At 44.4% G+C, this 15043-nt stretch overlaps 1 protein-coding gene across 1 annotated transcript in view; it reads right to left on the reverse strand.

Annotated features, from left to right (window-relative positions):
* Window positions 1-15043, reverse strand: part of LOC125426437 (MAM domain-containing glycosylphosphatidylinositol anchor protein 2-like) — a 221584-nt gene that overhangs the window by 65901 nt on the left and 140640 nt on the right. The gene's annotated exons all lie outside the window — the stretch shown is intronic.

Consider the following 15043-nt stretch of genomic DNA (forward strand, 5'->3'; position numbering starts at 1 on the left):
GGGAAAGATCTGAAAACGTTCCAGCGGACGGAAGATTGCACGGCTCGGGCGGAAGTTTGCGCAAACTCTTTTTTTCTTAAAAAGCAAACTACAGGCCAGGAGAACAAAAATTTTAAAAAAACACATCGAAGCCACTTAACAGAGATGGGTTGACTTGAATTAGAGGAGGACCTTTTTTCTCGGACGAGATGTGTGTCATCGAACCTTCCCGATGGTCCAGGCCGAGGAAATGGCTTCCGATTAACGTCGGGAGATGGAAGCGGCCCTCTCTTTTCAGGTGACTGAGTGGGGTCGGCTGGAGCCGCGGCAGGTTGATAAACCAAGAAGGTGATGGTTAAAACACACACACACACACACACACACACACACATACAAAATCACACACACAAGTGATTTCTCTTACTCTAACCTCTGTGCGGAATGAGATTGGCCCTAACTTTAGAGGGGAGAGCGCGAGCGAGGGAGGATTACAGTGCGTACGAAAGAGAAACAAAACTTTTGACAGCGTTTAACACAGACCAGCCGACCTGGTTCTATTTCCAGACACGGAGAAGATCAAAGGCCTCTGCCCTTTTATCGGACTCTGTGCAAATTGTGAAATATTATTTTATTATTTTAGCAAAATTGAAAAGGAAAAAAAACACTTTTACAAAAAAAAAGAATAATAAAACCTGTAAGAATTATTTTCAGTTACCTGACTCCATCCCATAACTGTAATCAGCCAGTTTTCCAATACAGTGTAAATTTCCCCTTCTACAAGTTGGTAACGAAAATTTGAAGTCCGTGCCCCTTTAAATTATCTCCGCTTTTAACTTCATTAAAGAGAAGACTCTTTTTTTTTGTCTAAGCAAGGATTATTATAATTATTACGACCATCACATGTTCTTTCAGCACCCCGGGATGAAAAAGAGGGGGAAATTCTTATATGCAAATAATTCGGATTTTAAAAGGGAAAAAAATGAGTATAACATTTGAAAACGTGAATATTAAAAAAAAAGCACAAAGCGATGCAGTAAACCGCGAGGAGGCTTGATTTGTTTATTTTTTAATTCTGTAGAAAAAAAAGTTTGTGCAAATTCAGTCCTTCAACTGAAAGAGATAATTTTACAAATATGTTCAATAAAGCTTATTTCCAGGTAAGGTATGGTAAGTGACACGTGTATTTGTTGAGCCCTTCCGGCGCCCGACGGTCTTGCTGGTGATGCCGCAATTCTTGAAAATCCTGTGTTCAAAAATCCAACTTTTATTTGTCCCAGTATGTGTTGCCTCATGTGCTTGGATCAGTCCAGGTTCCTAATGCAATAGCAGCTGTCTCTCCGAAAATAAGACAGTGTCTTATATTAATTTTTGCTCCCAAAGATGCGCTACGTCTTATTTTCAGGGGATGTCTTATTTTTCCATGAAGAAGAATTCACATTTATTGCTGAACAAAAAAATGAGCATTTATTATATACTGTACAGCTGTCATCACAAACCAGTCTGAACAAAAATAATGAGCATTTATTATATACTGTACAGTTGTCATCACAAACCAGTCTGTTGGGGTGGGGCTAGGCGAGGCAGGAAGGGGGAGGAGTTTACAAAAACTTTGCAACTGGTACATCTTACTTTTGGGGGATGCCTTATATTTAGCACTTCAGCAAAACCTCTGGTATGTTTCATTTTCAGAGGATGTCTTATTTTTGGAGAAACTGGGTATTTGGTGGCCTACTTGGTCACATAAACTGATAGCTGGTCTTGGTACCTGCTCAGAACCTGCTGAGCAGGGCTGCCACATCGAGGTTTTGTCAGCAAAATAGGACTGCTTTTATTTTTGGAGTATCCACATGACACCGTTCTCGACACGGCTCCCTTCCAGGTTTCCTCGGGCTTTGCTCCTATCGAGGACTTCAATGTGTGGAATCTGATAGAAGAACTGAAACTACCCGCTTCTTTAGCAGAGTAAAAACAAAAACAAAACGCAGCAGAGCTATAAAAAGGAAGTTATCCTTTAATAAAGTTCTGAGTATGAAAAGTCAGGCTACAAAAATTATATTTACAAAAGAGGAAGACAAAATAGTCCTGGGCTAAAAAGCAACCGCAAGCAAACAAGCTCGTACAAATAAGCAAACAAGGACAAAAATTCAGCAGCATAAAATGCAGCATAAAGAGGAGAGGAAAACGTAGAGGGGAAAAGAGTGGAGCAGAGAAAAGCTACACCATAATATGCAGCATTGAAGGTCACCCTCAAATCGACCAATCAACTGCCCAGCTGCTCTGGATTAACACACAGCAACCAAATGGTGCAACTATCTGGCTCCTGCAATTCGTTACGTAAGAGATGCCAAATATTCTAACAGACTCAACTGGCTGTTTTGAGTCTTCTGGGTTGTGTGGCCAGTAGGTATACTCTTTCTCACAGAAAGATGATAGTTCGGTTGGTAGCTTTTAGTAGCATGCTTCCGCAGTAGAAAATAGTCCGCTTTTTACACCCCTGCACAACTTGGACTGTGGTGTGAGTCTAGATGGGCAGGTGGGCTGGGCCGTTTGTGGGCTACTCTGTGGCCCCCCTCATGCAACTGAGAGCCAGCATGGTGTAGTGGTTAAGAGCAGGTGCACTCTAATCTGGAGAACCGGGTTTGATTCCCCACTCTGCCACCTGAGCCGTGGAAGCTTATCTGGTGAACCAGATTAGCTTGTGCACTCCAACACATGCAGCTGGGTGACCTTGGGCTAGTCACAGTTCTTCGGAGCTCTCTCAGCCCCACCCACCTCACAGGGTGGTTGTTGTGGGGGGAAGGGAAAAGGAGATTGTCAGCCCCTTTGAGTCTCCTGCAGGAGAGAAAGGGGGGATATAAATCCAAACTCTTCTTCTTCTTTTCTCACTGCTCTATGAAAGTCAGGAGGTGGTCTTTGGGTGAGTCCTGGCTTGGCTGCCATTCCCTGCTGACTTTGTCGTACTTGCTCACCCAATCCTCACCCAAGCTTCTCACACCCTCCTCTGCTTCTGCAACAATCCTGGCCTATACGTGCTTATTTGGAAGTAAATCCCACTTTTCTTGTGGGCTTACTCCCTTAAAAGTCCAAGATGTGGCCCCAAACCAAGCAATTTTGCCAAATTTTGCGACAGAGTTCTTCCTCTCTCTCTCTCTCTCTCTCTCTCTCTCTCTCTCTCTCTCTCTCTCTCTCTCTCTCTCTCTCTCCCTCTCTCAACCCTCACCCCATGTGCCGCCAGGAGGGTTGGAGGAGGGACCAGGACCCAAACAGAGCAAATAAGTTCCAGGAAGTGGTGGTAAATCAATACACGGCCGAGCTTGCATCTTTTCATGAGAAAAGGCATAGTAGATTTGCTCTAGTAACACAAGCGAGTTCACACCCTAAGAAACTGAATAGTAACACAAGCGAGTTCACACCCTAAGAAACTGAATGGTGCTATGTGTTTTGAAGTATCTAATATTTTTTAACATTTGAACAGGACCCACAGGATAATAGTATGATAACATGAAAACATGTACTTGACTTGGAGATTATTTTCATATGTATGTATTTTCCTATTGCTTCATAGGAATAACAACATAAACAAAAATTTCTTTGTACCAAAGTTATACAAACCTATTGCTTCATAGAAGAATTATATACAGAAAAATCATTTCATAATTAACAACACATGTTAGGTAACGAACAATATTGTAGTCACAATGTAACACAGCAATTTTCAGGTCTCATTCAAAGTATTTTACTGTGGTGTAATACACAGCTAAATTCCCATTCATAATACTTCTGTCCAAGTCAAAATAGACACTTCATTCAGAATAGGTAACAACTCTTTGTAGACTCGGTCCATTCATGAAATTGGCTCTCCAGCTGATGCTATCCAAGAAGTCGCTCGTAGTAGATTTGCTCCCAACGTTTCACCTGCATCTACAGGTGGCATCTTCAGAGGCGTATCGCATCTCAACACGACGTGCCTCTGAAACATTATAAGCAAAAGCTACTAGTCAGTAAGCTTATTCAATACAGTCTATAGACCCATGTCACAAGAAAACACAGTACACAAAATACAGAAGCGAACCATACCATGCACATACACTGCAGAAAGAAATATGCAGCGCTCTCATATATCTTTGCTAATTTGTTCACGGATTCTCCAAGACCTCAGATAAGAGGTTCGTGACATCCTTGAGTTCTTATCTCCCAATAATATCCTCTAATAAACTCTTCACATAAAATCGTGATGACTGACTGGAAGTCTATGTCAGCAAGGGATAAATAAGCTGCCGAGGCATCAACCTACAGAAAGAATGTGCTCTACTGCTCTTTAAATACTTGGCAATCTGGAAAGAGTCTATACATTCCGTTCCAATTGAACGGGGGGAACAAAATGTGTGCCCGTGGTACCATAATTCTGAATAGGCAATATCCCTCAGTATTTGGTTCTACTGACTTTAGGGCCGTGTCCTATCCCATAAGCAAAAGAAAAGAAGAGAAAAGTCCAGTTGCAGCTTTACATGCCATTGTCTTGGACCAATGACTGATGACGCTACCCCATCTCGGTTTCATGAACTGCCCTGTACTAAAAATGGCCCTAAGCCAATATTTCAGAGCCACTAACCCAAAGGGTGTCATAATGAGAACGACTACACCATAGCCACACAACCCGGAAAACCCACAAAAGTCACTTTGCTCTAATCTCTCCGTAGCCTTGTTTGATGCATTCTTTTCTGAAAAACCATATTCCAAACACCTTTGCATGGGCATAGAAGAGAAGCTGTAGGCTGTTTAATGTATCAGCCACATTGGCTCACTTTCCTTGTGTCAGGACTCAGTTTTTCCTATAAACCTTGACCCAAATCCTTTACGATTACCGTCTCCCCCTTCCCCCTTTGTTATGGGGATATTTCAAGTATTCCCTTTCTATAATACTCACATACGATCAGATAACAGCAGGTAGCGTTTATTGGTCACTTCTGCAGAAGGAGATCGACAGGACCCGAAAGCCCAGTCAATCTGAGGTCTGAGATGCAACTCAGCTCATATTTAAGGTCATGGTATTACAAATCTTTTTGCGCACACAGCCCCCACCCTGGAAAGCCCCAAGCTTGGTTTCGGCAGTTATTTCTCGTAAGTAACTTCTGCTTTCTTTGCATAAACCATTATTTTAGCAATTTTAGCAAAACAATATCTTACACTTTCCTGTAAAGTCCTCCTGGTCCCAGAAGGTTTCCTGTCCTGACTTCTGCTTTCTTTGCGGTTAAGCGTGTTTTCCCGTTACAGTTAGCAGCTTCCAGCAAGCTTGTTACAAATACTTCTGCAAAACATGTTTTTAAAGCAAGTTCTCTTTCTCTGTTTGCTATAGTATAATATTGATTACTTATGGATTTCTCACAACTTCAATTTTATTCATAACAATCCCCAGTTTTTCTCTTTAAAATGACTTTTGTGAGAAATCACCTTTCATACTTTCATATGAATCTTCATGTTCATTTACTAATACTTCATATACCGTTGAAGTATCTGACAACAAAGAGGCATAAGAGTACTTCATATATACCTCTTTCCTGGGGATGCTTTCATCCCTAACAACCATGAAATTTCAAATCCAGTGGAAACTTGGGTGCGAGCAGGGATGCAATGGCCAGTCAAAGGCAAACATTGAATACAACAACAAATTACAACTCCTATGGTCACTAAGCCTACTGCTCCAATTATAAAGTCTTTTATCCATCCCCAGTCTGGAAGCCAACTTGTGAGCCAGTCCCACCATCCTGTCTTTGTGTTTTCTTCAAAGGTATTATGTACTGCTTTAGCTATCTCATGTAGTTTCTTTATATTTGTTTCAATCTGACCTGATTCGTTGATATAGTGACAACAGGTTGTATTTAACCAGAAACACAATCCCCATGCACTTAAAAAGAAATCCAGGTATTTTCGTAGCATTACAGGTGCCCTTGCCAGGGATTCAATTCCTATTTCTAGCTTTGCCACACTGTCTGCTGTGTCGATGACTGGGGCCTCCTAACTTTGTGCAGATAGTATTCTCAATTGTTTGACATTCCATGCTACCCCTATTGCAGGCCATGCAATAGCTACGAACCGTTCTCCTTCCGTAAGATAAGTGTTCAGGGGTCATATCCCAGCTGTGGGGTCTATTGCCCTTTTGTTCTCCACTGCATCCGTCTTTACCGAGCTTTGCTTTGGGCTGATCTTTTGACAAATCATCCCCGGTGCAATGGTTCCCGGAGTACAAATTCCCTTCCACCTGGGTGGAAGTATTTTCAGTGCCAAATTACCACAAAGCCAATAAATTCCAGGAGGGAGTGAATATATGTATAAATTAATATCATATATTATTTGAAGGTCAATACCATGCAAAGGTCACTATATGTTGTCATATAAGGAAGGGCTCCTGGATATGGACCAAGCTCACTGAACAATTAAAGGAAGGGTCTGTATCAAGCCAAGGGTTGTCGCTACAAATTGACCCTGCCTGGGACATAAGTAGGGTTCTTTCGCAAGAGGGGTAACTTCCCAGGTCCTCTACTGGTTCCGGTGCGGCCGTGGGTGGTATCGGTTGTTTGGTAGGTTTGGGAGTAACTCTTACAAGGTGTATAAAATTTCCATCCTGTGTCTGAACCCTGAGATCTCCCTTTTTAAATGTTCTAGGGGTTTCATACTGGGATATTTTCTTAAACCTGATTGTCTTTTTCGGTTGTTCCTCGCTTCTTCCCATATCTATCCATTTGGAGGCCAATGTTCCGACCTCCTCATTCTTATGCCACTGCAGGCAGAGAGGAGCTTCAGGCCAACTCCATGGTCGTGTTAAGGCAATGCGGGTTGGATCACTTGCTCCTTCCATGTGAGCTTTCTCAATTACTTCAGGATTGGTGGCCCCTGCACAGAATGTATCGTTCCAGGCGTCCAATGTAAGGGCTGAGGAGGGTAGTAGAGGCCACCCTCCTGATCCCGTGGCTGGAGCGTGGCTACACAACCAGCATTCAGACACATTCAGGACCCGACTGGTGTTCCGGGCTAAGAGGTGGAACTGATTGCGATGCCATCCGGCCTGGGATTGATGTCTCTGCAAGCAATTGAGCAAGGATATCACGACCCACATTATCATTTTCTGCATTTTGGCTTTCTTGCACTATTTCTGTTGGAAGGACCTCGTCTTTCCTTTCCTCCTCTCCTTCTCTTTCTAGGGGACGGTATGGCCTACCAATGATGTGGCACCCGCAGTATTGGCGGTGCCAAAAATCTTGACTAAGGGACTGGTAATAGGTACAGACCCAATTAAAACACAATCGGGATGGCCTCCGGTACCACCACGCTCTCACTAGCGGCTTTCCTGGCCTTTGTTGGTAGTAAGCTATTACAGATGCAGGTAAACTAGCAATGTATACGTCAGGTTTCCGTCTTGCTATTAATATTTTGCCCCACCTGTGTTCAGCAGTCCTGAACTCAAATCTCTGCCATTCCCAATAAGTACATAAGGGACCAGTTGCATGTAGTTCAGGGCCCCTACCAAAGAATTTTGGGTCTTCAAGCTGCCTTGCTATGTTTTGGAACCTTTCGACGCAAGACCACTCGATATTATCGTCGTTGAGATAAGTTTGCATGGGACTTGGTGGCTTCTACAGCTGGTTTGATTTTTTTATAAAGTTCCTTATATGCCGATTGACATGCGCAAGGAACTAATTGCGCCCAAAAATAATGATCTAACAATTTCCACCAAGGAACGACCTTATTATACTTTAGCTGTCCTGCCAATATAGTGTTCCACCTCCTTATCCTTTTCCCGGTAAGGGGCAATCTCTGATAATAGGCCAAAACAAATATCTTATTTCTTAAGTCTGGCTTTTTCCTTACAAACTGACAAACTGTAGCCTGTATACGACCCCAACAATGGTTTTCTTCTCTGTATTCCCACCTCTGCCAGACCCAATTCCCACAATCGCAGCTCCCGTCCTCCACTAAAATAGGTCCAAAGGGAAAACAAGCAGTATTTTCAAATACACTAGCAAATTGTTCAAACCGACGTTCAGGAGTCCAATCGGGATTGTCTTTCTGTGGTGGCAAACGCGAGTGCGAAAGTGGAGTGTGCGAGGTTGGAAAAGTCATAAAAAACAGTTCAGGGAACCCGATTGAAGAGGCGCAGGCTTGACCCGGGTATGATGAGTCCAGCCTTTTTTCTCCTGTTCGAACTGCTGTTTCTGTGACCAGAAGGACAAAGAAAGGTCGCTTCCTGACTGCTTTGACGCAATGGTTCAGTCCTCCACCGGCCGAATGAAGAGACCCGAAGTCACCAGGTTGGAGCGAATGCACAGCGAAAAAAAAGCAGCAACCCTCCAGGGGTGGAGCTTTGATGGATCGGTCGCTTGTTTTCCTGTTAGCAGACAGGAATTGAGAAAAGTGCCAGAAAGCATATTTCCGCCAAGGAAGGCATCTCTTTTGATTCTCATGGCGTTAATGGCTCCTGCAGGTTTCTCCAGGGGGGCCCACATCCCATATAGAGAACCCATATAACATTTTCAAAGGGGACAGGGCTAACCCTGTCCTTGCCCGGCTGAATTCTAATATTAAATAGTGGTATAGCGTGACAAGACCTTGGTCCAAGGTAAAGGCGACGCCTTGTAACATCAATTTTTATCATAGTTTTTCAAAAGTACCATCTCATTTCTCATGTCCCTGACCGGGCTTTAGGGTGCGCCAGGGAATATGTCACCGATCCACGAATCCCAAGCTGTGTTCCATAACCCCCTGGAGTACTTTTTCATGGAAATGGGGGCCCCTGTCACTGTTCAAACGTTCAATTAAACCGAACCTCGATATTATGTTTTCTAAAATCAATTTGCAGACCACCCCTGCTGTTGCCCGGGCTGTGGGGAAAGCTTCTACCCAACCCACGTCAATTTGTTTCTCAGTGAAAGCGGAGCAATGTTTTAGCTTCCCCACGTTGGCATATCAATGAAATCCAACTGGAAGGCGTCCTGGAAGGGATGAACAGCCAGCGGACGCACCTCCAGAGGGCTTTGGTGTGCCGCTCCGCTTTTTGTTTATCTTTAGCGCCAAATATGGGCAGCTGGATGTGATCCCATTTTGGCAGAGTCCACACCCGTTTGCTTATTGAACATGTACTTCTGCAAAAAAACGCTGCCGCACTACGCCTGAACTGAGTACCCCAATGGCTTCCTCGTCATGAAGAGCTTTTAGAACGCTAGCGAGCTGTCCCTCCGGTAAGCCACACCCTTACCATCTGGTAGCACCTGGCGCTTTTGAAGTCCCATTTAGCTCCCCTCTGCCTTTCTGCACATTCCCCTTTCTTTGTCGAAGTATATGTCAACGGAATAATGGTAGCTCTTTCCCCTGCGGGATCGCTTAATTTGGCTAAAAAAGAATTTCAGGTGAAGTTTCGCTTTTTCTAAAGGCTGCTTGTTTGGCAGCTTCATCTGTATATCGATTTCCTATATGGCTTCAAAGGTTACCCCTTTGGTGCCCTTTTCCACATGAATGTTTAGCCCAACTTCCAGAGAAGGGTCGGCTTGAGGAGGCATCTAGGACTGTCAGACACTAGCCTAACATGTGCTACTGTTTTTCCTCTAGCATTCAAAAGCCCCCTTTCATTCCAGATTTTTCCAAATACATGAACAACCCCACATACATACTTTGAATCTGTATATATGTGTACTCTCATACCTTTAGCCAGCTCTAAAGCTCGTTTTAAAGCATACAGTTCAGCAGTTTGGGCAGAAAAAGAAGGAGGGAGTGCTCCTGACCTCTATTTGCTGTCCCAACTTCTTTATTATTACCAAACCCACTCTTCACGAAGAGCCCATTTACTCAACCCTGAATGATCCATCAATGAACCAATTAGCTGCGCCTTGAGCAGAGGTTCCTGCTTCAAATCCTCCTTTAGCTTTGTTTGTAACTGTATAATGTCCTATACACTCATGGTCATCAGCAAACTGTTGGTTCATTGGGGAGGAATCCCTGGAGTCCTATCACTGGTCCCATGTTTTGCTCAGTAACCAACCATTGCTAAATCGAAGATTGTCTCTAGGAGTTGTGCTTCAATTCTTGGCAAAAGCTCTAGAATCCAGTCATCCATTGTCGAGCGGCATGTGATAATACAGCTCTAATTTGATGAGGGGTATGTACTATCATTGCTGCATTTGCTACAAATTTTCTGGTCATTCCAACTGCTAAAGCCACTGCGAAACAGGCTTGAAGGCACGGCGGCCAACCCCTAACAACTGGATCCAGGAGCTTGGAAAAAATAATGCCACTTATGGTTGAAGGTCTATCCCACCCTTTTTCTGAACAACCGCTGAAATCATGTGGCCTTCTCTTACAATACAAAACAAGTGCAAAGGTTTACGTCCATCGGGCAGGCCTAAAGCTGGTGCATTTAACAATGCTTTCTTAAGAGCCTCAAATGATTTAATTTCCTCTCTCTCCCATTCCAATCTGTCGGGCTGCTCGTTCCTCAATTTAGCTGTCAGGGGTGTGGTATACACAGCGAATTCAGGAAGCCAAGTTCTGCAGTAATTTACAGTTCCCAGGAACCCTCTTAATTGCCGCTTTGTTCTGGGAAGAGGCAAATCCTGTATTCCTGTCACTCTTTCGGGGTCTATCAATTTCTTTCCCCCTCTAAGAAGGTGGCCAATGTATTTCACCTGGGTTTGACAAAACTGGGACTTTTCTCTGAAACTCTGAGACCTTTTTCAGCCAAAAGTTAAACGCAGATCAGATAGAGGAGGTGTTCTTAAACGTTTTGCCTCTCTTCCCCTCAGCAGGAGATCATCCATACTGGGTCAATGCAGTACCTGGGTGGGGTCCCGTGCATAGGACTTGGGCTGATTATCTCCCAAAAAATAGTAGGTGATTCTACTAGCCAATAGCCCTGAGGGCAAGAGCTTATTCCATTCTAGACGAAAGTGACCAACCCTGCAACATCTGGATGCGACGGCCATTGAAGAGGAAATACAAGAACAATATTATTTCTTTGAAGAAGGTCAAAGAGGCACACAGAAAAAATGCTGGAAGTTAAATTCCATTACTGTATAGGGTTAGTAGACTTCGTGAGGATATTATTGAGAATGCGTAAGGGTCTTGAGCGATTGGAGTTCTTTGGACTACCACCTGCCATTAATCTCCCCTTAGATCTTGTACCATCTTGCGGTCACGACCCATCTAGTTTTGAACTGGAAGTCAATGGGGGGGTAGGAATAGAGGCGAGGATGGATCCACCTGATCAAACCATCATCATTACAGGCTTTTTATAACTGGTGCTAATCCTAGCTGAGAGTCTTTGGGGACTGGATATTGTTTAACACATACAGGGCGATCATGCTTAACTGTGATAGTCACTGGAGTGACGTCTAACAGGCCTGGGTTGCCAGGGGCTGCCCACACTTGAGGGTTAATTTTTTTCTTTATCTACACTCTGTCAAGCATCCCCAAGCCCGGGCTATGCATTTTGTCATCGCTTTGAAGTTTGATGAGTCATTCCCAATTTGCCTTTGCAAATCTCGTTACATCAGAATTTACTCCACTAGACGGCATCCAAGAAGGCAATCATGCATGCAAAGGAGCTGACCGTCACATTTGCATGCACAAGGAGGAAGTGCCAAGATAAAGGGACTTCTGGAAGGAACTCCTGTACTCAATTACTCTACTTCTGCTATTGCCCCCAGTTTCTCTCATGTGGGGAACTTTCTCATATAATGTTGATCTTGTGGCACCCGTGTCTACAAGGAAGGTTATGGGGTGTCTGTCCTGTCCTACCTCTAGAGTTAACAAGGGTTCCTGCGAGGCAGGTCCAGAAAACAGGAAAACCCTCGACCCTCTCAATCATCTCTCTCTCCAGCTGCATTGCCTGGCTCATGGAAGGTGTCCCGATTAGTTCCTACCTCTCTCTGTAACGGGGACAATCTCTAGGTAAGGCAGTGTCCAGCTTGACCACAGGCTAGGCAGACATCATGGGTCAGCTGGAGGACTGGCCCGGGTATTGACTGGAGTCCAACCTCGCGGGGACTCGGCTCCCCTTTCACTGTTTCCACTCCCAATGGTGCCCGATGTCGCTCATGGGAGGGGAAGGAGCCTGGCTCATAATCCTCAGGACCGAAATGGCTGTCTGGCTGGATTTAGCCTGTTATTATTTCTATTTGGCCCCCTGAGGGCTCGGGATTGCTCCGTCCTGGCTGATTCGACCTAGCCTTCTCCCATCCGGGTCCCAAACCAGTGATGTCGACTACACCCCTTAACCAGGTTCCCAACCTGGCGCTTGGGTGACTATTCTTCATTATTACCTCCTGTACTGTCATGTACCCAATGAGATTAATTTTTTCTTTTTCTTGGATGTAGGTCTCCTGCGGACCGCAACTTTCTGGAGAAGCTTCGTTAACAAGCTCTTTGGAAGGAGTTCCTTCCCATTAGACCATCAATTTTTTTGTAATTTCTTCCTAATATCATCTTGTGCACCCCCAATAAATCTTAATTTTAAGATAGCTGTGTTGGCCTCACGGCCTCCACTGAGGTTTCGGAAAGCCTGCAAAAAATTTCCACGCATACTATCCCTTTTTTAAGTCGAATCATGCCATAATCCCAGGGAGTTTCCTCCTTTTCATGGGGAACCCAAAGGCTTTGGGCTTAGCGTTGACAGAGTGGGGGGATAGTTTTAAAGGTGGAAAGCCCTGGAAGACCCTTTTTTCTGAATTCCTACACCAGCGAGGTTCTGGGTCTGCCTGATTCTGTAAGTCCCAATCAGTTGGGGTAACTAGTGGAATCTCCAGTTTAGACTGTGGATCTGTTCTCCTATTCCTTCACCCATCGGACTTGGCTGGCCTTCTACTGCAGTTGATTTCCACTTCACATGTTAGTAAAGTTGCTGTAAAAATATGCAACAGTTCTGTAGGAAGTAAAACAGAAGAGTCAAAGGGAATCCCTCAAGGGCTTTAATAAAATCGCTTAGGAGTCCTCATTAGAATTTGGGGGAAAGGTGCCCTTTCATTTCCTCTTTATTTCATGCGGAGGTTAAAAGGGGCCCCCTCAACATACCCTCTATTTGTCCGTTTTCTTGTGGTACCTGTCTTACAGGGAGCCAAACGGCGGGTTTTCCTTCTTCGTCTAAATCCATCAGTTGGAATATCTGCCCCCATTTCCTAGCTCGCTCTTGTAGATCCTTCAGTTCTCGTGACAATTTTCTCATTTCAAATCTTTGGTCCACCTTTCTCTCGCCTTGCTGGCTATCCGGAGGAGAGCGTTGCCTCCTGGGGTTTTTAAAGACAGTTCCTGGAGCGGTTGGGCTACCTGTCCCTCTGAAGGTCCGGGCTTGAACAGCAGCTTGAGAGCAGGTAAAGTGAACAACCTGTACAGGTGGGGCTTGGGTTTGGAGTGGCTCTATAGGGAGGAAGACAATCCAAAGGGATCCGATTTCTTTGTTTCCTTAATTCCATAATTCTCTTTGTTCTCTCATCTCCCTGAAGCTGCTTCCATGCTGGGGTATAGGTTACGTTCCCTCCTTTGCACCTGGTTCTGTGCAAAACAAATCCATATATCTCCATGTATCGATATATATGCCATCCCGACATCTGGACCAATCAATGGTTCTAAGTCCATCAGGTCAACTATATATTGATACATCTCTTTACACTGCTGTCTTCTGTCACAAGTTCAAGTCTCCAAAATGGAGCCATCTTTTTCACTGACTCCAGCTTGGGATAGGTGGGCCAAATGATAACCTGACATAATTTCACCATCATCTCCTTTTGGAGAACCTCTGTGCCACCTAACTTATCCCATTGTTGAAGGATCTGACCCACCATATAGAGGGACTGTGTCTGGAATCAATATGGAGCTTACCTCCGATCCTTAAGGAGGGGGCTGCTTTTGGAGACTGAACCGTCATACTCGCTTTCCCCTTCCTGCACTCTTTCTGACTCAACTTATTTACCCTATATCCGAAGATAGTAACTCACCAAATCAGCAGTCAGTCTAGGAGTTTACGATAGAAGCCGGCTTACTTCAATGCTGTTACCGTATCTTTCTAGAGTTGCTTGGCGTAGAGAGCGGAAAGGCTATGAGAGAGTGAGCAGCTTCTAACGAAGTGGTCTGGGTGCAATTTTCCTCAACCCCTTCACTAATCGATCCTTTTCTGTTCGGGTCAAGAGGGGGCAAGCATACTCGGATGCCCAGGCCGTTAGAATGCTGGGGAGCCCCCCTCTCTCTCTTTTAGAGAAGTCCCTGTTGAGAACCAATTGTTAAGTAGGGGATATTTCAAGTATTCCCTTTCTATAATACTCACATGCGCATCAGATAACAACGGAGTAGCGTTTATTGGTCACTTCTTGCAGAAGGAGATCGACAGGACCCGAAAGCCCAGTCAATCTGAGGTCTGAGATGCAACTCAGCTCATATTTAAGGTCATGGTATTACAAATCTTTTTGCGCACACAGCCCCCACCCTGGAAAGCCCCAAGCTTGGTTTCGGCAGTTATTTCTCGTAAGTAACTTCTGCTTTCTTTGCATAAACCATTATTTTAGCAATTTTAGCAAAACAATATCTTACACTTTCCTGTAAAGTCCTCCTGGTCCCAGAAGGTTTCCTGTCCTGACTTCTGCTTTCTTTGCGGTTAAGCGTGTTTTCCCGTTACAGTTAGCAGCTTCCAGTGCAAACTATTACCAAATAACTTCTGCAAAACATGTTTTTAAAGCAAGTTCTCTTTCTCTGTTTGCTATAGTATAATATTGATTACTTATGGATTTCTCACAACTTCAATTTTATTCATAACACCTTTACTTCTGAAGGGCTTTCTTGGGGTTTCAGCATTATAAGAACATAAGAAAGAGCCTGCTGGAACAGACCAGAGTCCATCAAGTCCAGCACTCTGCTACTCACAGTGGCCCAACAGGTGCCTTTGACAGCTCACATGCAGGATGTGAAATCAATGGCCTTCTGCGGCTGCTGCTCCCGAGCACCGGGTCTGCTAAGGCATTTGCAACCTCAGATCAAGGAGGAGCAAGATTGGTAGCCAGAGATCGACTTCTCCTCCAAAAATCTGTCCAAG

This window comes from Sphaerodactylus townsendi, linkage group LG02, assembly GCF_021028975.2.
Source record: "Sphaerodactylus townsendi isolate TG3544 linkage group LG02, MPM_Stown_v2.3, whole genome shotgun sequence".
Taxonomy (NCBI): domain Eukaryota; kingdom Metazoa; phylum Chordata; class Lepidosauria; order Squamata; family Sphaerodactylidae; genus Sphaerodactylus; species Sphaerodactylus townsendi.